General features: G+C 38.6%; 1 protein-coding gene across 11 annotated transcripts in view; it reads right to left on the minus strand.

Moving 5' to 3' along the window:
• Window positions 1-16944, minus strand: part of LOC102938237 (sodium channel protein type 1 subunit alpha) — a 171479-nt gene that overhangs the window by 24021 nt on the left and 130514 nt on the right. The gene's annotated exons all lie outside the window — the stretch shown is intronic.

Genomic DNA, 16944 nt, shown 5'->3' on the forward strand with positions numbered 1-16944 from the left:
AGAGCTCTTGGAATAGACTAAACAGGGATTAAATTGACTATTAAAATACCTTTAAAAAAGTATCTTCCAAAATAATGCAGGGTTTTAGTTATCAATGAAAAGCTAGATTTCTATCCTGCAAAGCAGTTGCTGGATGCGGGGAAGAGGACTTCCTTTGGGAGGAATACATTTGATTTACCACATGAAGTATTATTAATTGCTTACAGTAGGTCTTGTATATTGTAGCAATCCTTAACAAATCCTCCAGAAAATTTATCCTAGGCTTAGTCTACATGACAAAGTTTTACCAGCAGAGCTATGTCAGTTAGGAGTTTGGAAAAAACCATACCCCCCTAGATGACAAAGCTATGCCAGCAAAAGCTCTGCTGTAGATGCAGTTATACCAGCAAAAGAGTACTTTGGCAGGATACCTAATGTCGTTCAGGGAGGTGGTTTAAATATGCCAGCAAAGAAACTCCTTTGTCAGTATAAGCTGTGTCTCCACTAGGAGACTTTGCCAGCACAGCTATACCGGTATAGTTGTGCGGGCAAAGCATTAGTGGTGTACACACACCCCTAATCACCACCAGTATGTGATGCAGTAGGATAGGGGGAAACTGAAGACTGGCTCCTTCCCCTTCTCCTCCTTTGAAGCTCCAAAGTTCCGCAGATGAGAGAACTCTCTCCCTCTTGAGGATGAAGTCCTGCAGGGCTTTAAAGACACAACACTAATCATCTGTGATTTTTAACTCACCCAGTGAGTAGATTTTGCTGGGGGATATGGGATGATACCCTTGAGTTAGCTAAGCAATATCAAGATCACACAGGTTTTTCTTTCATTAATTTACAGCTACTTGCCTACACTATTCCCTGGAGGCAAACTGTTACAATAGTAATCTACAGTAGAAGCATGAGGTTGGTTTTTCTAATATACAGTAAATAACTCATGAGCCTGTCAAAGCTACAAAAAAATTGTGGGGAGTGTGCTTGGCTAAACAGCAAAGCAATCATTTCTCCCCAAGGTCTCTGATACTAAATCTACTGATGTATTGTTTATTTGTGATTTGTTTTGAACTCTGGACAGAATACTATATGGGACCTTGTAAGGAGCAGTTGAATCTTAATACACTAAACAAAATTTAATATATGGGCCTGATTCTCAGTGATGCCATTCCTGCAGTGGGATGGGAATGGAATGGGCTGTGGAGGTAGCTTTAGCTGGCTTTAATCTACCTTTGCACTCCCTGTTTTCTGCTCCATGCAGGGGTCTACCCAGCCCCCTGTGTAGGTAAGAGCAATCTCAAGGCTGCTCAAATTTACTCTCTCTTTCCCAGAGCCCCCTATGAATCCTGGGAAGCACAGTATAGCCATGGTACAGTACACTCCAGCTACACCCCTGCCAAGCCCCCAGTATGACCCCTATGCCACAGCCTAGGATCAAGGCCAGTATAGAGCCCTTACATCAGCTTTACACTATCTGGGCAGGCCCCTGCACACTGGCTATTCTCAGAGGTCTTTTCTGTCTGCTTTAAGGACTCTTTCCATTGACAGCATGGCATAAAGGGGCATTAATGAAACTGAGAATCACCCAAATAATCAAAAGTTTAATTTTTAAAAGTGGAATGAATTTCTTCCTTAGTGGCTTCTACTCCTATTGATAGCTTTAGGGGAAGTATGCTTGTGTTCTTAAGATTTTTATAATAGAAAATATGAAGTTCCTACAGAAATTTCTGTATACTCCAATCAGTATTTTCATTTAGTAAAAAGGCTGAAGGGGTGACAGTGAGGTTCTGGACACTGGAAGGCTATTTTCCAGAGACTGAGGAAAGGGCTGTAGGAGACAAGGATTTATTTATCTCATCCAGTAAGAAATGTAAATCTCTTGCTAACTAGGTTGAGGAGATTGAGAATAAAATGAAAATTAGTAATGCGTGGATTGTTAGAATTCATTACAAGACTGAGTTGGTCGATGTCACTGTTTATCACTACATGCTTATCTGAAATTCTAGGTCAGCTGGTGCCTTCGACTTTATTTCTGAATGCAGAATCTCCAGTACATGTTATATTGATCTTTATTCCTCCCTTTAAAATTTTCTCTTTGCGTAGAAATCTGAAAACAGAGCTAGCAAGAGAGGAAGGTGTGGGTTATTTCCATGTCCTATATAAATTAGAAAAAATTGTTTTGTTTTACGAATGTAGTGGTTGTCTCAGGTACTGGATTAACAACAGATCCAGCACAGGCACCAGAATATTAACAACAACAACAGTTATTATTATAAATAAATACATAATTGTTGTTGAAGGAAAACTGCTGTCCACATCTCACATCTTCAATTGAGAGGGCAAACCAGTCTCTCTATTCAGACTGCTAAAAAGAAAGACACTTGTTCTTGGAATTAGAACTAAATGGATTCCACCAACTCATTTCATATAGGTCACTGAATAACCATCAAATGGTAACAATTTTTGGTCACTACTGACCTGGATGCGAACTGGTGACCTAGAGATGAAAGGCTCTGTATCCTATTACCAACCCCTTGAGCTATCCAGGCCCCCTGGAAATATTTTTAAGAAAAGAAGAAAAGAAAATTAAACCTTTTAAATGAAGAAAATTCAACCTTTTGGCACCAGTAACGAGCCTTTGCCCTATCCTGCAAAGCCTGTCAGACTGGATTCTTCATGCTGCTCCTATGCTTCTGGATCCACTTTTTAATTGCACCTTGTAAAGAGTTCTTTCACATCTGCTATGGTAGTAACATGTAGAGTTGGAAACCATTGTTCTTAAATTTTGTCGGGAATGTACTAATATGAGGAGAATCTGGCCAGTATCTTACACAACTCATTCTATGTTAATATGCGTATGCACTACATGTTTTAGATTTGCAGCCAAGTATGTATGAATGTCTTATGTGTAATTTGTGGACACTCCTAAACAGTCACTGCAAATGTAATGAAAAAATAAGTTTAAAAGAGAAGTGAATATAGTGGAAGCTTCAAGTAATATTTCTTCATCACTTGAACAATTTAACAGAAAAAATAAATTGTCAACCTCTTTTTCTGAGGTACATTTTGCAATGGGTTAACAGTTTTGAAAAGCATACCTCCTGTTAATGCTCTCTCTTCAGAACTAAATCAGACATCACACAGTTATAAAAGATGTTTCTGTTTGAACAAGGGGTTGTCTTACAAGGACTTCAGCTTTGAGCTGGAGGGGACCATTGCAACACCTAAGGGAGATAGGAACCATAGAACCAGTATCTACAGAAGGGAATTTCCTACTTTATATTCCATATGCTTTGCCCTTTATAAACAAACAGAAGGCAATTCTGGACATCAAGTCTATAAGTAGATGTATGAGGAACAGCAAATTTGAAATGCAAACTCTGGAATCACAAGCCTGAAAGAGCTCTTCACATCATAAGACAACACAGAAAGCTTTTGAAGATCTACTGCCGCGACAACTTAGAACCAAATTCTTACTTTTCCTGTTTTTGAACCAATCAGAAGGATTAGGGATATACTGTCTATTGATAAAGGTTGATTTACTGGTATTAACATTATGAAGAACGATATCACAGATGACTGCCTTTTCAACAGAACGCTGCTGAATTTTTCAGCAGAATTAATTTCAAAGGTGATTTTAGCTCCATGCAGTATATGAGAAGATCATAACATTTATAAAATCATAGAAATGTAGGGCTGAAAGGGACTCAAAAGGTCATCTAGTCTAACCCCTTGCACTGAGGCAGGACCAAGTATACCATTCTTCTGCTTAAATCTATTTTAAGAGAAAGAAGTTCCTTGGAATAATTTGGAAGTGTTGTAGAGAGCCATAAGTCTATTTTAAAAGTATTGCAGAATTTAGGAAGCCCTTTTCATTGTAATAAATTCATCCCATGGACTTAGTTATTATAATAATAATTTTAGAAAACAAAAATTATGCTAGGTATTTTACAAATTCAATTGAAAACAAATAGTTTCCTGCCTCAACGAAATTATAGTCTAATTGTAATTGTGATGAGTGAGAACAATAAACAGGAGGGAGGAGAGGGATGAGGAAGGATGAGGGTTATAACAATAACATCATGTAATTACTCAGTTAAGGGGCATATGTTGGTAGCTCAATTAAAAGGTTTTTGTTTTTCATTTAAAGCTAATAAATGAATCACTCGCTTCTTGTGGGCATATCCATTAATTTTATCAAAGTTACGCCCTGTGTGAATTTGAGCTAAGTAGTCTAGGGTAAGGAGTATTGGGCGGAGGTGGGGGCGGGGGAACAATAGCAAGAAGAGATGAGAAGCATTTTGGAAGCTTACAAGTTCAAAATGGAATCATTCCAGCTCATTCAGCTCAGACAATGGTATTATCACATACTATTATAAAAAACACGTCCACTGAGAAAACTAAACACTACAAGTTAAACATAGCAACAGATAAACACCTTTTGGATTAGTGATACTGCCAATAGAATGCCAACTTTTTTTAAGGTTTCCCTAATAATAAATTCAAAAAAGGTTGTACAAAAATAATATTTGTCTGTTTTGTACCTCTTGATTCTCATTTCTCACATGTGAAAATTATCAGATTGGCTTTTTCTCAAGAAAATTAATCTTTTTCCTTAAAGAGATCATCACTGTTCTAGGTCTCATGCTCCCGAAACATGGGAAACAGGATGGAAGTATCCTAGCTCAAAGCTTTCTGAGGAAGTATTAATTCCCATGTGATAACCAATAACCACCACTATTCCCTAGAGCTGTCCAGCCAGTTCTTTCTTGACTGTAGGTAGGCAAGGAGCTCCCATTTGGAGCTGTATCTGGGTTTCTAACACCACAGCTCTGGTTCCACCTTCCATACTGTACTATCAAAATAATGGATATTCTTTGCTGATGTCCCTACCTTCCAGTCGGCCTCTAGTAAACTCAATATGATTTACTGTGGTCTACATGTCCTTTGATTCTCCAGGCTATGTGCCCCTCTTGCTGGCTCTCTTCAAATGACATATTGCCTCTGCAAAAGTCCAAGGTCCAAAAGGTCCAAAAGTAATAGTCTCCATGAGACAGCCATCTATCCTCCAATACACTCCTGTCAAAAATATTACTCTGAGGAGCTCTGTATTGAATCTTCTGGTAATTTGCATATTTGAACAAGAATTTGGTGACTAAGTGTGGCAGTGTGTATTGACTGAATTAATCTAGTCAGTCATCTGGTTTCCTGACAGACCCAGATATCTCAAGAGAAGCAAGGATCACAGGAACGCCAACATCACATCTGGGTAATGGATGATATCCAGGCCTCTGTGTCCTTGTTGCAAGCCAGAGACAATCTTCAACAGTACTTATTACACCAGCAGTAGTTGAAGTTACCATGGATGGGAATGGTAGAAGAGGTTCATAGAAGAAGTTCACACTCAGGACATTTAGTATCTCAGGAACAATAGCTACACACAAATGTTCTGGAGATAAGGGAAGCCCAACTTACAGAGGCCTAGTTTCCCAAATCTTATGTTCCTGATTCAAAATGCAAGTCGGCCACCAGGTTCTATATAAAAAAGGAGGAAGATACTGGGTTGCTCCTCTTGTAACAGAAAGTTTGCAGGTGTGGGAAAAGGCTCTGTTTCACATGACATTGTCTACCACTACTTGCCTAACAGGAAAGGAGAACGTGACTGCAGACACACTGCAGTGATTAGTTACTTTATCCTCTCCCAGTTTACCGGTCTTCACCTTAACAGTCTGGTTCCTGACATGGTACAGGGCCCAGGGGCACGATGTGTCTCAGCACATCTTCAGTCTTCTTGGAAGTTGTCATAAATATAAAGGGAAGGGTAAACACCTTTAAATCGCTCCTGGCCAGAGGAAAAACCCTTTCACCTGTAAAGGGTTAAGAAGCTAAGATAACCTCGCTGGCACCTGACCAATATGACCAATGAGGAGACAAGATACTTTCAAAGCTGGAGGAGGGGGAAACAAAGGGTTCTCTCTGTTTGTGTGATGCTTTTGCCAGGACCAGAGCAGGAATGCAGGTCAGAACTCCTGTAAAGAGTCAATAAGCAATCTAGTTAGATATGCGTTAGATTCTGTTTTGTTTAAATGGCTCATAAAATAAGTTGTGTTGAATGGAATGTATATTCCTGTTTTTGTGTCTTTTTGTAACTTAAGGTTTTGCCTAGAGGGATTCTCTATGCTTTGAATCTGATTTCCCTGTAAGGTATTTACCATCCTGATTTTACAGAGGTGATTCTTTTACTTTTTCTTTAATTAAAATTCTCTTTTAAGAACCTGATTGCTTTTTCATTGTTCTTAAGATCCAGGGGTTTGGATCTGTGTTCACCTATGCAAATTGGTGAGGATTTTTATCAAGCCTTCCCCAGGAAAGGGCGTGTAGTGCTTGGGAGGGATATTTTGGGTGAGAGACGTTTCCAGGTGGGCACTTCCCCTGTTCTTTGTGTAACACTTTGATGGTGGCAGCGTTTAACCTAAGCTGGTAAGAATAAGCTTAGGGGGTCTTTCATGCAGGTCCCCACATCTGTACCCTAGAGTTCAGAGTGGGGAAGGAACCTTGACAGAAGTGTACCATAAAGACTTATAAATGCAAGTTGAAAAGGTGTGCAGTGAGGTGCAAACAGGTCCACATGGATCTCTTTAAATGCTTCCCACAAAAAATACCTAACTACCTTCTGCCTGAGTCTGTTTCCATTCATTTGGTGGCTATTTCAGCCTATTAATGAGGGTAGAGCAGTCACAGCTGGCTCCCACAGTGCTTACACGATTTCCACCATCACAAATCCCAGTAAAAAGTCCTGTGTCATGGAACGTAAATTTTCCCATGACAATAACTTCAATTCACAGAGTGAGTAAACTTCACGCTCTAGAAACCGAGCCACCAAATACCAAGTGTGACGTTAGTGACATGAACTGTGACCTTATAGATCATTGTTGCAACCAATGTCCTATAGTTGCACCAAATCTTGTACAAAGGAGGTCAAGAAAAGTGTCTATAGGAAGGTTGTTATTTGCTGGTTATGATTATGCTGTGTGTATCATTTTTGTATCTGAAGTTATGAATATTGGCTATGTACTTGTATCTCAATGTGTTTGAGTCTAAGTAGGCTCAGTGAAGCATTTGATCAGCTTCTTGAGAAAGGACTATTCTCAGTAAGTGCCCAATCAAGAAACACTTAACTGACAATGGACTTTGAGGATGCCAATCCACATCTGAGCTTTCCTGGGAACATTCAAACTAACATGTAAACAATGGCATCGGCCTGCAAAAAGCTGAATCATTCATGGACATGTGACTTGCCCAGGTGGCTACAAACTCCATCTTGTTGCTGTGATTCTGCACAGAAGAACAAAGGGGTTTCCGTCTACAAGAGAGAGAATATAAAAGGCCCTGGAAGCCTCTCCATTTGGTCTTTAGCTGGCTCAAGAAGTGGCCTCTCCAAAGAGATACCTGAAAGAAACTGGAACAAAGGACTATGACTACGGGGGTGTGAGTGATTGCTGGACCCAGGCCATAAGCCACGACGTTGGTCTGAAAGGGATTGGGCCCAGACTAGGAAGGAGTCTAGTCTGTGAAAGAAGCTTATTGGGACATCTCTGAGGGTGAGATTTACCTGTATTCAGTTCCTACTGTATTAGGCTTAGACTTATGTGTTTTGTTTTATTTTGCTTGGTAACTTACTTTGTTCTGTCTGTTATTACTTGGAGCCACTTAAATCCTACTTTTTATCCTTAATAAAATCACTTTTACTTATTAACCCAGAGTAAGTAATTTATACCTGGGGGAGCAAACAGCTATGCATATCTCTCTATCAGTGTTATAGAGGGCGGACAATTTATGAGTTTACCCTGTATCAGCTTTATACAGAGTAAAACAGATTCATTTGGGGTTTGGATCCCATTGGGAGCTGGGTATCTGGGTGCTAAAGACAGGAGCACTTGCTAAGCCGTTTTCAATTAAGTCTGCAGCTTTGGGGGCGTGGGTCTGTGTTGCAGCAGATTAGTGTATCTGGCTCAACAAGACAGGGTTCTGGAGGCCTGTAGTGGGGTGGCTGCCCCACTCCTATACTAGAGGGGGCTCCAGCAGGCCAGAGAGGCTGTGCGGGAGGGCGGCCAATCAGAGAAGGCTTGCTAGGGAGCAAATCAGAGGCTGAGTAAGAGATAGCCAATCAGGGCCAGGCTCAGCCCTATATAAAGGCTGACGAGGAAGGGAGCAGAGAGTCTCTCCCAGGCCTTCAGAAGGTGAAGTTCTGTCTCCTGTGCAAGGGGACTAGCACCCAGGACAGTGCAGTGGGGGGCAGGCGAGGGGAGCAGAAGGAACTCCAGCCTGGTATCTGCCAGGCTGCAGGCCCCGAGGGAAGGGCTGGGCCGGTGCAAAGGGAACGATGGGGAAATGACCCAGGGAGAGAGGCAGACAAGGGGAGAGAAGGAGGGCAGGAAGACTGCAGCCAAAGGGTCCCTGGGTCGGGACCCAGAGTAGAGGGCGGGCCTGGGTCCCCCCCTTGCACATACACCCAGCCACTGGATGTGGCGATAGTGGACTGCACCGGACCCCTGGAAAAAGGGGTTAGACTTTGGGGGTGCTTGGCCGCTGTGGCTGGGCAAAGTGAAAGACTGCTGATAACTCCCCCCCCTCCCGGGAAGGGGGTGAACGAGGACTAGGGGGCACTGCCGGAGGGCAGTGTCTTGAAGAGCATGCCACAAGAAGGGAGCAACACGGGTCCAGGCACCAACAGAGGGCAAGAGACAGATGGGACACCACCAGTGGAGGGCGCTCCACACTGGCCTAAGCTAATTCCCTGACGAGTCAGCAGGATGCTCTGCGGTTGTGAGTCCCAACCCCGTCACAAGGCCCAAACTGGCAGAGAAAGTGGGCTCAGAGGTAGTCTCAGCACATCAGGTGACATTCCCAAGGGGGTCTCTGTGACCTAACCCTAAGTTTTAAGGTATAAAGTGGCATTACAAAAGTCATTCTGTATTCCAGTCAAAGGTGATAGTGGTGGATCCTGTCTCTAATAAACTGCTCATCCTGACTGTATGTTGTGATTCCTGCCTCCACAAACTAAGAAGTCCTTAATGTGAAGTCAATGCTTACAAAGTTGACCCAACTTTTTGTTTCATTTGACACCAATTTATTAGACCATCCCTAAAAGATGTATGTCTAAATGGTTGTCTGACTGGTTACATTTTCTGACCGCAATGACACAACAGACTTGCACATAAAGGGTTATGTCACAGGCAGGTTGTCGTAGGCAGGTCAACTTCAGTAGCCCGCCCCAAGTCTGAGACATCCATGTGGTCTTCCTTGCACACTTTTACAAAACAATATTCCTCAGTTCAACCGGTTCAGTCATGCAATGATGAATAATATATTTCTTATATAGGGATGCCCCAACATTGCTGGCCTTAAGAGTTTACTTCTTTTCATGATGTCTCTTAGTTAAGTAGGCAGATTTTAAAAGTTTGCTTTTCCCAGGAGGCCACACATCTTTTAATGCTCTGTTTGTTTGTCTATGTCTCTTTAATGGCGTTGTGATTACTTCATCCCTCCCACTTAATAAATTCCTCTTGATTAATAAATGATATTGGCCTATTTAGTACACTGCCTATTGTGATGTTTATTGAAATGTTATTTGAGACGTGTCTCAGCCTACTCAGTCTCCAAGATTAGGAATCCTGTCATGATCATATCTTTGAAGAAGGGGAAAATATCTGTAACAAAGCTTCTTTGAAGCTATATCACATGATTTTTATTCCCCATCATTCCTCACAGTTTGGGGGGTTTGTTTTTGAATTTTTTTATATCCAAGGGGAAGTCTTGTGTATACAGGAAAATCCTGTGGATTCCTAGTAGTATGATATAAAGCAGAATCTTGTAGAAATGAGAACATAAGTATTTACCCGCAAAACTCTCTTGGATCCATCAGATAAAAAGAAGAGAGCCACCTTGAGCAGACTTACCCACTTCTACTAGTGCCTGCAGGAAAATCAATAACATCTCATCAACAGAATCAAAAGCAGCAGGCAGAGCTAATAATATCAGTACAGACACAGGATCTTCACCTATTTCCAGGACATCATGCACCGATGCAACCGATACATTTCCCCAGTACCCAGGCCTGGACCCAGATTGACAAGGAAAACGGAAATCCAAGGATCTAGATATTGAGAATCATTTTTCAACAACCTTTTAAATTATCTTAGGTAAAACTGGCCAGTTAGATACCGGATTATAATTGGTCAGGTTGGCAACATCAAATGATATATTCTTGTAACACCCATGCCTGGCTTCTTTAAGGATAACCAGCAACCTGTCTCCCCCCATACTCCCAATGAAGTGCTGGCAATCTCTACCAGAAGTGGGCCTAATTGTTCCTCACTGGCTGCCACAACCAGGTAGGATATGGGGTAGAGTTTGTGGAATGAAGTTCATCAGTGAGTTACACCAACTGAAACTCAAGAAAAGATACTGCTATGCCATGACCCTCACAAACATTGCCCTTCCACTGGCAGTTCAGCCTGAATACAAATGTTTTACACCAGGCCTATCTATTAATCACAGTTAACTCATGCAATTAACTCAAAAAAAAATTAATCGCAATTAATCAGTTTTGAAATTTATTACATATTTTGGATGTTCTTCTACATTTTTATACATATTGTATTCTGTGTTGTAATTGAAATCAAAGTGTATATTACTTTTATTACAAATATTTGCACTATAAAAATGATAAACAAAAGAAATAGTATTTTTGGACTTGCAAGCTCTAAAATTTTACATTGTTTTATTTTTGAATGCAGGTTTTTTTGTACATAATTCTACATTTGTAAGTTCAACTTTCATGATAAATAGATTGCACTGCAGTACTTGTATTAGGTGAATTGAAAAATACTATATCTTTCATTTTTTTACAGTGCAAATACTTGTAATCAAAAATAAATATAAAGTGAGCACTGTACACTTTGTATTCTGTGTTGTAATTTAGATCAATATATTTGAAAATGTAGAAAGCATCAAAAATATTTAAATAAATGGTATTCTATTGTTTAACAGTGCGATTAATCACAATTAATTTTTTAATCTCACGATTAATCGTAATATTTTTAATCACTTGACAGCCCTAATTTACACATGAACATCCATACACACATCAATATGCATATTTTGTCCATTTTTTAGGATACACTATATATTTTAAAAATTAACTCTTTTTATGGGCCACTTTTATAATTCAGTTCTATGGGGCTTCTTGCTTCCTAGACAATTTGAGAACAGGAAAAAAGTGTTCTAGGAACTGAGATCTTCCCAGCTACTGACACCTGACGAATAAGGTAGGAGTCTCACAGTGAACTTTCACTACCGAAGAAAGCCCCAAAACCTCTAAAGCTGGAAGACTTCCACCCTGTCTCACTCTGAAAACATGACACCAACTGGGAGTGAGCATGCTGTGAGAAGATATCTTCAAAGAAGAATTACTGCTAAGAAAGTTTATCTTATTTTCAACTACTTTCCCCTCCCCCTCAGAATATATAATTTATCTGGCAATCCAACCTACCACATTTTTATCCTACAATGGGATTTAAAAAAAATAAAGGAAGAGAGAGAGGGAGATGGATGTGTTGCTTTTTTTTAGCTGCCAATCCATGTTCTTCAAAAAGCACATAGGCAATTATATAATTTTCCTACTGATTGGAGTGGAATGGGTAGGAGAGTAGGTAGATAAATGATATGACAGATTGTAATGAAGCATATACTATGCTCAGATGAGATTTAGGTAAGATATTAGGAAAAACTTTCTAACTATAAAGACAAGTAAGTATTGGAACAGGTAGTTTTTAAGAAACGGTTAGACAAACACCTATCAAGGATGCTCTAGGTATACTTGGTCCTGCCTCAGCATGAGGGTATGAACTACATGATCTCTTGAGGTCCCTCCTAGTCCTCTATTTCTGATTCTATGTTTATGGAAAGTTTTTAGTATCAAGAGAGCAGTTACAAACTGGAGTTGGAGGTGACAGAAGATGAAAATGAAATGTTTCCAGGAGGAAAAGTATAATCTGGTTAGAAAGTGATAAGGGAAAAAAAAAAGGTCTCAGTGTAGTAATCCTCCACCTCTACCTCCTGAAGAACTTCTGGTAAGAATTTCTCTTATTTCTCTCCCAGTGGCAGTACTCATGATAGTTGTGTCTGTGTGCATGTGCTCTATGCCCTGCTACCATCTGGCTGGATAATTCTTGAGAAAATAACTCTCTATAGTCTTTGCATCAACATCTTTGTGCTGTTTAACCTGTGGTGCTTGTTTTGAATTTGGTGAGCTCTGGCGTTTCTCTGCTAGAGACTCTGAGTGCTGAATGTACTGAGGAAGTCCTAGAGTTTCCCAGGTATAAAGTGCACTCTGTGATGCTCCGACAGGGGATATTCTGGAGGGGAGTTTTAACAGCAGTGGATTGAGTGCCCACACCCATCAAAATTAGCAAGATAAGTTAATTAAATCAGACCCCGAACCAAAAAAAGCCAAGTTACACAGTGCAGGATGATTTTGGTGTTCCCAGCATAAGCTAATTTATAAAGGGCATGAAGATCAATCTCCCCTCTCTCTGTTAGATGTAGTTCCCTCCAAAGGCGAGCTGAGGCCCACTGGTGGGCAGTGTGATGACGACTGTCTTGCCAAGGTTCACACTACACTTCATTTGTAGCTGAATGGCTGGTTTTAGTCTGCTAATCAGGCAAACATCATACACATACTTTTTTTAAAAAGAAAATAATTATAGCTATCTGAAATCCACCTTTAAACAATTCAGTTCTTATATCATAGCAATATACCTTACAGGATATGGAGATTTCCTTGTTTCCCTTTAATGTTCTCATGAACTCATCTTTGCTATATAATTTTACTTTGATGCCAAGTGAACGTACTCTGATCTTAATGGACTATTTGAACTGCAATTATATAGCTAAAATTTAAAATACAAGCATTGTCTGAAAAATGCTCAGGACAGTTTGATGCATGGTCAAAAGTGGAGATGAACTCTCATTTTAGCAAATCAATCCTTCCACCCCTAGTCCTGGATTCCCTGAAGTGCAGAAAATAGGAAGTAAGTAAGAAGAAAATGTAAGAGTTGAGACAGGATATGATTAAGATATGAGCAAAAACTTCAAAAAAGCAATCAAGGTAAGAATGAATCCTGTCAATGTTTCAGAGGTGAAATAGGCAGATACACAGACAAAAATGCATTAGGGAACAGAAAGTTCGACGGTGTTAGATGACAAGATTTATAACAAGATTTTCTGCTTCTGGAGTAAAACTAGTATTGAGTTAAGGGAAGTATTGGCAGAGCCAAAGACATGAGACAAAGTTGATTACCTAGAAGTAGGAACTCAGAGTTTAAAACATTCAGTATTAGAAAATTTTAGGGGTAATTAAGAGCCAACAAAGAGAAGACAGGCAGATAAATGGGAGACAGAAGGACTAGAGAATGTGCTGAGGGAGATGAAAAGCAGAGAGTGTTAATGTGTATTACAGTGATACTCAAGCTTGAAGTTAGAAAAAGCTAGAAAAAGTCTCAGAGAAAGGGACAATTGCTCCTTCCTCAAAAACAGTATAATCATTTTTATTTTTGCTAAACTGTTATGCTATTGGACCGGAACAATGGACTATGTATTCTGGAATCGTGCCTCTGGCAGTGACCTGTACCTAATACCTTCAAAGAAAAGCAAAAAACTTCCAAAAATCCCACAATGCACAAAATGTTGTACAATACCCTATCATGGGAAAAATTTCTACCCAATCCCAACAGCTGGTCAGTTTATGCCTTAAAGTATGAGAACTGACAGCTTTTGTAAATATTTAATTTAGCTAGTGCAACTGCAGATGCTATTTATATTCATATAATTTGCTAATCTCTTTTTGAATTTTACTAAGCTGTTTGATTTAATAAGATCCTACAGTTCCCAGAGCAACCTTAACCCTGCTTCTTAACACAGACTTAATCATGTATATGAGTATTTCTGAAGGAATAATATAGAAAAAATGGGTTTTTCTACATCCTTTCCTACCCAATTATCTGCCAAGCAGTATGTCAAATTGATTGCAGTTATATGATAATGTAATGAAAGACACTATTGTAAATGCACATGGAAAAGGAAAGAAAATAACTAGTTGATGGGGGAAATAATTTCTCAGATTTTCCCAATTTTTGTGAAAATATAATCTTACTATTACAGTAATGTAGCTTTATTGATCTTAATTTCTTTGCTTTTTATTTAAAAAATATGAGAAAAAGAAAACATACAATGTATTTCAATAAGTATTTAATAAAAACAATGCTTATTTCAATTTATGATCCTCAAAAATGACAATGAATTTTCATTAAAATCCAACCAAATGAAAAACCCTGATAAGAAACATGCACAAATTCAGCTAGGTAAGTTATTTCTTCAGACAGTTATAAGCCATTCTTCTAACAGTAAAGTCAACTAGAATTACTGGCTGCTATGAGAATGATCACAGAGTACTACTATATTCATTTTATGATTTTTGAAGACTTACAGACAGAATCTTGACAGAGTTAATTTTTGTACATTTTTGTAATTGAAGAGTTGGTTCCTAAGATGCTGGGGTCCTGGTTGACTGTTTAGAAATCTGAGTTGGTAAATAAGATCAGATTTCTCAAAGAAAAAAACCTCCAAATGATATAACTGTCTGATCAACAACATAGATAGATAGATAGATAGATTTCCAACCAAATAATAATCTAAATGGAAGGGGAAACTTATACAACTATTGATTGGTTCAAACTTAGAATACAAAGACCTCAAAGGTGATGAAAATACTCAGTTAAAGCTAATGCAGTTTAACTTGATGCATCATTCACACTGGAACCATTAAAAGTAAACTGATTAAACCTGGAAGACTCTGGGCTATTCCAAGTGATATTCTCATCCATCTGGTGATCTCACACTTATGTTCTAGGGCTGTATTCAGATAATTGTGTTTTGAAAGTATATGACAATTAATGCATATTTTTAAATCAGTGATGTGCCTCCTGTGTAATGTTTCTAAACTTCAAGGATTAACAAAAGACAACATTACATACGATTGTTATTGGCATTTTAACTGCTAAGAATATCTTCATAAGATCAAAGAAAACTTCCATCTCTTACAGAGACAGGCTCCTATAAGAAAAATTCCAGATTGTAGGATGATAATGATAAGTTTGAAAATATCTCAGGACCTATTGGCAATATCTCATCAGAGGCCCTAATTCTTTCCATCATACTTTCTGTCTTGTTTTTCCCCCTTTATCTCTTTTGTTCTATGAAGGGTAAGATGATTTTATGAGTTACGTTTAAAGAAAGAAATGTGATGTCTCAGTTTTAGAAATGTGATCTATGTGCTCAGGAGGAGTTCTTTCAGTAAATTGATCCATTTTTTCAGTGTATGCATTTTAAAAAACTCCAGCAAACAGGAAATTAAATAAAATATAGAGACTGACTATACAATTATCTATACCTGTGAATATTCAAATCATAGCACTTTGTGTGCTGACTGTAAATAAAGTAATGTACTGTGGATACTCTGCATACCACTTTAAAATGTTCATAACTGCAAACCAAATATCTTCAAACAATGCAAAGCACACATGCTCTTTCAGGACTACATAGATGACAGATTAGAAGTTTAACTCAAACCCATTCGTGATAGAGCCAAGTGAAAAAAAGAGCATCTAAAAATGTCTTAAGCACTGACAAACTCTCCTCCTGCAACACTAGCTCTGATAAGTCAAAATAGCTAAACTGATTTTCATGAAGGTTTCCACAGAAAGTTATTTCTATGCTGAGATCAAACATGAAAAATTTCAATCCCAAAAGGTATTTTTTGGGAAAGCTTAAAGCAATTAAAATAGGGGTGTAGAATGGAAGTATCAACTATAATAATGTTATTGGGACACACAAATTAGAACACTCCCCTCTGGCCCCACTCCATGTAGTAATTAGTCACAGAGAAAGGATTAAGGGTAGCAAAGGGGGGAATACAGTACCCATAATAAAGGGCTGAGGGGAGGAACCAGCGTTCCACCCCATTCAAGTTGAAGAAAGATTATCCTATATGAAATAGAAATATACAGTTTATTATTAATTAGGTATCTGTAATGACAGAAACACTTGGTGTTATGCTTTATAACTTAGTTGTATGTGATACTGTCAATTTTCTTTTAAGTCTAGAGTGCTCTTGAAAAATAAGGTGTTCAAGCCTCAACATCATTTCCCTGGTAAGGTAACCTCCAAAATATCTATTGAATTTTAGGAGTATATTTGAGACATCAATTACTGTCATTTAATTTTACATATTGAGAAATTGGACTGGAAATTTGAAATACAGTAAATGTTTAAAGCCATCAGCCAGAAATGTGCATAAAACATGCAAAACTGAAAGTGCAATGTGGATAATTTTTAAAAGTTTTCTTCTGCCTGCTACTACTTTTCTAACGCAGAAATCAAGCAGGGCACAACATGCTTTATTCATGAAAGCTACATACAAACACATGCGTTATTATTACCTAAACCAATTAGACAAAGCAACGTGTATTTGATTTTCTACATTTAAAATACCATACGAATTCAGAACTAGTGCAAGAGCATTATGTTAAAAAGAGTAATAAAAAGCTTAACATAAAAGCAATGGGTATATTCAAGTCTTAGTTTGCAGGTAGTTATCATTAATCTACATGCATTGAAATGTGAACACAACCCTAAATCTGTGACTGAGATTTAATTTAAATGAAAGCAATTCTTTACTTTGCCTTCCAGCATCTGGGTGGAGTTAGTGTTTTTGAAGTTCATTGTTTTGAAGTATTAAACATTTCTCAGAATACAATGCAACAACAGAATCCTATTTCAGATGTTCTTATTCTGGCAAAACTCATTCCTGTGCACAGGGCAGCACAGTCTATGGAACACTTA

This window comes from Chelonia mydas, chromosome 11, assembly GCF_015237465.2.
Source record: "Chelonia mydas isolate rCheMyd1 chromosome 11, rCheMyd1.pri.v2, whole genome shotgun sequence".
In the NCBI taxonomy this organism is placed as follows: domain Eukaryota; kingdom Metazoa; phylum Chordata; order Testudines; family Cheloniidae; genus Chelonia; species Chelonia mydas.